At 50.8% G+C, this 6000-nt stretch overlaps 1 non-coding gene across 1 annotated transcript; it reads right to left on the bottom strand.

Moving 5' to 3' along the window:
• Positions 1-2956: 2956 nt before the first annotated feature.
• On the bottom strand, positions 2957-3028 carry TRNAE-UUC. The gene has a single exon. It is a non-coding gene; the product is annotated as a tRNA-Glu (tRNA).
• Positions 3029-6000: the final 2972 nt, after the last annotated feature.

Here is a 6000-nt window from a genome sequence, read left to right as displayed (position 1 = left end):
CCCTGCTGCCCCCCATCAGCCAGCTGTGGGAAGAACAACTTGGGATTGCTTGGGGAAGCCACCTTTAAAAACACAAGTGTAACATGCTAGTTACATTTTAATAAGACCAAAGCCTCCTCAGTCCCAGGGTCACAATAACTGGAATGATTTTGCCTTGATATTTTACCAGCCGCAGACACAAAGCGAGTCAAATTACAGTTTCCATTCGGAGTCAGTGCACACACAAGAATCCGGAGGCTTTTAATTCCTTAGGTTCTGCTGCCATTTCATTTCTGTCCTGTTCCAAGATTTATCATTGTGCAAAGCAATGTTAGGCCCTTGGGAGTGTCCCCCTCAGTGCTGCCTGCCACCCTTGGGCAATTTAAAAGGGCCCGGAGACCCCCGCCACCACCACCAGCAGCACAAGGGGACTAAGTCAGTTTCCTGCCCGCCCTCACTCCATGTGGCACGCCACTCCCGGGAGCAGCTGGCACGTCCCTGGTGTGGGGGAGGTCTCCGTGCGCTGCCCCGCCCTGAGTGCCAACTCTGCCAACTGTGGCAATGGGAGCTGCAAGGGTGAAGTCTGCGGGCAGCCATGCACAGAGACACCCCTGGCCCTCCCGCTTAGGGGCTGCTGCCAGAGGAGGGTGCAGGTTGCTTTTGGGAGATGCCCGAGGTAAATGCTGCACCCCTCACCCTCTCCTGCACCCCCAACCCCAACCCAGACCCCACACCTGCACCCAAACTCCCTCCAAGAGCTTGCCCCCTGCACACCCTCCTGCAGCACAACCCCCTGACTGAGCCCAGACCCTGCACCCAAACTCTCTCAGAGCCCAGCCCCTCTCCCTCCCACACCCAAACTCCCTCCCAGAGCCTTAGGCAGGTGTGTGTGTGGGGGGGGCAGGACTTGGTCCCATTCTGGGCACCACCAAAAATTGTACAAACCTGCCGCCCCTGTCCAGCCCAACCTTCTGCTGATGCACCTCAGCCCACACCCGTGCAGGGTTTGAAGCTTCCATTGCTTAAACTCCAGGACACTGAGGGATTTCAGCTCCCCTTTGCCCAGAGGGAACCTTCACCCCACTCCCAGCCAGGTTCTTGTCCATGGGATCACTGTAGGGGGGCTGGGTCCCTCGGTGTCTTTTCTCTCTCTGTGACAGGCCAGGGTGCAATAACTGGGGCATCTGAGCACCCAGGACCTTCTGTGGGGCTGCCATTCCCCTTCCCCTTCTGTGGTCTCATCTGTCATTGACTCCAGCCTTTTCTATCCATCGTCAGCACCATCCCAAGCCAGCTGCACTCACCTCAAAAAGACAGTGTCCCCTGGTGGGTGTGAATCACTGACCTCTCTCCTCTCTGAGCACTGACTGCCCCTGTGTTTCCTTGCCTCTCAGTCTGTGCAGATGGGAACCTTTCCCTCCAGTGCTGGAGGATTCGCCCTTCTCATCTACCCTTGTCCCAAGCAGCACAGCGGGTGGGAATCTTAAATGTACCAAGGTGACTTAGGAGCAGAACACCCACCTTCCATGCAATTGGCACTTGCCCCTTACTGAGCAGGACTGAAAGTGGTGCAGGGAGACTGGTGAGCCACATCCCAGCTGGGCATGAGCAAAGCACCAGGGTGAAAAAGTGAACTTGGAGATGCCAGGGATTGAACCCAGGGCTTCATATATGCAAAACATGTACTCTACCACTGAGCTACATTCCCACAGGGGTTAGGTGGGCTATGGATTACACTCAGAGCCCTCCTGTTTCCACTGCATCCAGTGACCTATAAGCCGCACGAGAAGCCCATTCCACTCTCTGAGGGCCAGTCCTGCTCTCCTGGAGGTTAATTGTTCATAGGGGTCACTTTGCAGCAGGGCCAGATTCTATGTGTGGGGCAGAGAGAGTTTGTGCCCTGGACTCAAGGTGCAGAGATACACTCAGCCCTCTCCCCTGCATTGGGTGGGGGGTGCTGCCACCCCGTGCTGCAAGATCATGGTGGGGGACGCTGTGAGCAGCTCAACACCTCACCCTGGCGGCAGAAGTGGGGTGGGGAGCTCCAGGTGTTTCCACCTGCCTGTGAAGTCCAGCTTTCCCCAGCACATTCACTGCGGTGCAATTGGGTCACTGTTTCCATGGCTGAACAGCAAAGAATCACTCCCAGTTTCCCTTCTATCAGCAGCAGGATTAGCCTGTGTCACTGATTAATGAGGTGGATCTTGTGGTAGATTGTTATTCATTCCCCACCTTGACAATTCACACAGTCCTTTTCCTACTCAAATCCCCAGCACCTCGGTGATCCTGGTAGCAGGGGTTGGGTCCTGAGACTTTCAGGGTCCTTTTTCCCCTCCACCTGGAGTGAACTCAGCTTTTCCCCCATCCCAGACAATCCATGAAATAACAACAGGGGCATAAAGGAAGGGGGGAGGGAACATCTCATGGCCAGGGCTGGATGTGCCCAGGGCCCCCTGCTTGTCCATTGTTTCCATGGAATTTGGCCCCCTGCTTTGCACAAGGGACAGAGAAAGATCTTGCTGTTCCTGTGTCTGTGCAAGGAAAATTGTGCTTCCCTAGGAAAGAGAGGCGGGAAATGGACCCATGAGGGGACAATATCCTCAGGATTAAGACCTAAGGACTCAGGCTGAGAACTGATAGAACTGCACTCATCTGGGATTTAACAAATTGTCTTTCATGGAGCAGGGCCAGTTCCAGTGTTTTTGCCACTCCAAACAGAAAAAAAATAAAAAAGCTGAAAGCAGCAGCAGCTCTACCTCTGCCGCTTTTGGCTGCAAGTCCTTCCCTCTGACAGGGACTGAGAGGGCCGAATTGCTGCTGAAGCCTCCCCTTTCCATTGGCTGCCCCAGGCACCTGCTTGCTGCACTGGTGCCTGGAGCCAGCCCTGCCATGGAGACACTGGGAAGATGGGGGAATCAGGAAAATAAAATGGATTTATTTACATTGCAACTAAAGATTTCTTGGTTTAAAGTCACTCTTCCCTGACTGGGGATTGAACCCAGGCCTTGGCAGTGAAAGTGCCAAATCCTAACCACTAGACCACCAGGGAGCTGATAAAATTGGCTTTCTTCTCACTTATGATACATGTTCTTAGGCTACTTTCTAGCCACTTTCTGAAACTGCTCCATTGTCCATTCCCTGAGGGGCTAGGAGCAGAGTGCAGGAACCCCTGTGCTCAGGGTCACAACCTCAGCCCAGCCCAAGTCACTGAAACAAACTCAAATCATGCTTCCTCCAGCAGGATCACAGAGACACACAAAAAAAAACCCATGAGGAACAATCCTCCTCTGCCTTCATTTACCCCATCACAACCCTCTCAGCAACCCGCTCTTGCGGGAAGGACTGAGCTGATAGGAGCTCTGGCATAGAGACCAAGGGAGGGGTGTTGCTACCCCTGGGTGTGAGCTGATCACATTCTGACTCCGTGTAACAGGGCTCTGAGCTTTGCCATCTTGTGAGTTCTGACTGCTGAGCCCCCCGGACCCTTCTGCTGGGAGCATGGGGATTGCACAACAGCTGCAAAGCCTTTTCCCGTCTCCTTGTCCTCCTCGGCTTCCCCAGACCTTCCCCACAAATGGTTCTATCAGGCGCTGGAGGGATCTAAGGACCTGCAGGTTTCCCTCACCCACCTCTTAAGGCAAACAGTGATTCCCTTCTCTGACACTCCTGGGCCTGGGCTTCTTTTGAGTTTTTCCTCTGGGGACCTGATTCCCTGTGAAAATGTGTGTGTGGGGAACTGGCTTGTCTGCCCCCTCTCTGGGAGCTGAGAAGCTTTTTCAGACTTTCCCCCACTAGATGAGTCCAACAGCACCTCCCACTGGTGGAGAATCCTAAATTCCACCCTCCCACCCTGGTTACTCTGACCAGCTGATGGCGACAGCATGTAAATCAATCCCAGCTCTCTGGACTAGAAAGCAGCATCTAACCAGCCTTGTGACAGCTCCGGTTTGCTCGCTGGACACATAACAAACCAGGAAAAAAGGCAAATGTCAGACAGGGAACCTCAGCTCACAAATAAACACCCTCAAGCTCCTTCTACACTGCGACTGGGCACTTGACTGACTTTAAATCTAGCTAGCTCAGTTGGTAGAGCATGATGGTCTTTCAGGGTGTGAAAAACCCCAAGACCAGTATAATTAAGCTGACCTAAGCCGTGGTTAGATAGTGCTAAATGAAAGGAAAGATTGTTCTCTCAATGCAGCTATTACAGGGATGGAAAACCCCTCCAGTCACTGTAGCAGCTGTCTACTCCACAGTGCTAGAGCAGTGTCACAGCAGCATTTTAAGTATAGCCAGCCTCACAGTGAGACCAGATCTGGCTCTGTGGACACTCAGGCACTAGCAACATACTAATGCCTCCATAGTTGGCAGGATTCAAAGCTGTGTGGGGAGACCCCAATGGATTTCTAGTCTATCACGTTAACCACTCAGCCACAAGTACTTAACGTACAGTTACTTCACTACACCATGATTCTGTTCTCACAGAATTGTCACTTCAAATGGCTCAGACCAGCTCCCCCAGCAGACTCATGGCTGCTTTAGTGTAAGTGTGTCCATGGCTGAACAGCAAGAGTTCCTGCCCATTTCCCTTCCAGCTGGAGCAGGATGAGAGTGTGTTTGTGGTTAATGACATTGCTATAGGTTGTTGTTCATTCCCCACACTGACAATTCAGACAGTCCCTTTCCTATTCGAATCTCCACCATATCATTCCAACAGCCGGGGTCAGGATTTCTCTGGGGCACTGAAATGTTTCAGGGGGTTGAACTCAGCCTTGCATTCCATCCCTGATGTTTCATGGACTAACAGCAGCAGCAGAAAGAAATAGCTGAGCCAATATCTCACTGTCAGAGGTGAAGGTGGCCACGTCCCCTCTGTCTGACCATCGCCATTGCAGGAGAGAAGGTTTCAATGGAATCGAATGCCCTGGCTCAGACCAGAGACACAGGGAGGTTTTGCTGTTCATGGATCTGTGCAAAGGAAATTGTGTCTCTGTGTGAAATTGAGGAGGGAAATGAAATGTTCACATGGTGGCCCAATGCCCTAACAAATGTGGGTGAAGGAGTCGGGCTGGAAAATGATTTTACAGGAGTTCGTATCAATTTATTGCCCTGATTAAAATCTATGGCTAAAAGGCAGCCACTGTTGTTAATACTTGAACCTGTGTAGGGACACCCCAGTGGGTATCAAGTCCATTGCCTTAACCAGGGATAGTCAATTATTTTATTAAGATCTAAATTTCTTGGTCAAGATATAGTCAATGTCTAGACAGCAGAGAAAATAATACACTGATGATAATAAGAAGAATTTAGAAATAATTTGCACTATGGGCATAACTATGATGATTGTCTCGTGTTTCACTCTTCATATTTGGCACGACTGCCTTTCCCTTTAGTTTTGTAGTTTACCAAGAATAAAACTAAACATCTCTTCAGATACCAGGGAGTGTTTGTGTTCATTCCAGTTAGCTACACAGGGGTTTGATGTAGCTGCTTTCAATCTTCTGGCTCTGCCCTGATAAGTAACTTTTCAGGGTGTCACTGAACTGAATGAGGGAGATCATTTTTTGACAGATGACGCCGCCTCTTAAAGGTGTTTGTCTGGCTGGCAGCCCTGGTTCCCAGGTCTCTCCTGAGGGAAGAAAGTTTCTGTGCAAAATACTAAAACTTTTAACAGAGAGGAGGGAAAGGCCATGGCCACATGATGGGGCCAGTATGTATGACAACCTGGTTCTTTTATGTGGGATGACTCTGAACACTGACTGATCTCCACTCCCTTGGATTTGAAGAGATGTTTAGTTTTCATTTAGGAACCTATAAGGCTGAAGCAATGTTATGGATGGTGACACTATGATTGAAGGGTTATTTAATGTTGTAGAAATTGTTAAAAACACTTAGTTTAAACTGGAACTGCCTGTTGGTAAAGGCTGGTTTCCCCACATCAGTTCCATAAGCTCTGCTAGAAACACCCTATGTTCTCTCCTGCCTCGGTGGGAACTGGAGGGAATCGTCCCCTGCTGCCCT

The sequence above is a fragment of the Mauremys mutica genome, unplaced genomic scaffold (assembly GCF_020497125.1).
Source record: "Mauremys mutica isolate MM-2020 ecotype Southern unplaced genomic scaffold, ASM2049712v1 Super-Scaffold_100089, whole genome shotgun sequence".
NCBI classification, from domain to species: domain Eukaryota; kingdom Metazoa; phylum Chordata; order Testudines; family Geoemydidae; genus Mauremys; species Mauremys mutica.
This window is presented reverse-complemented; position numbering and strand designations above follow the sequence as displayed.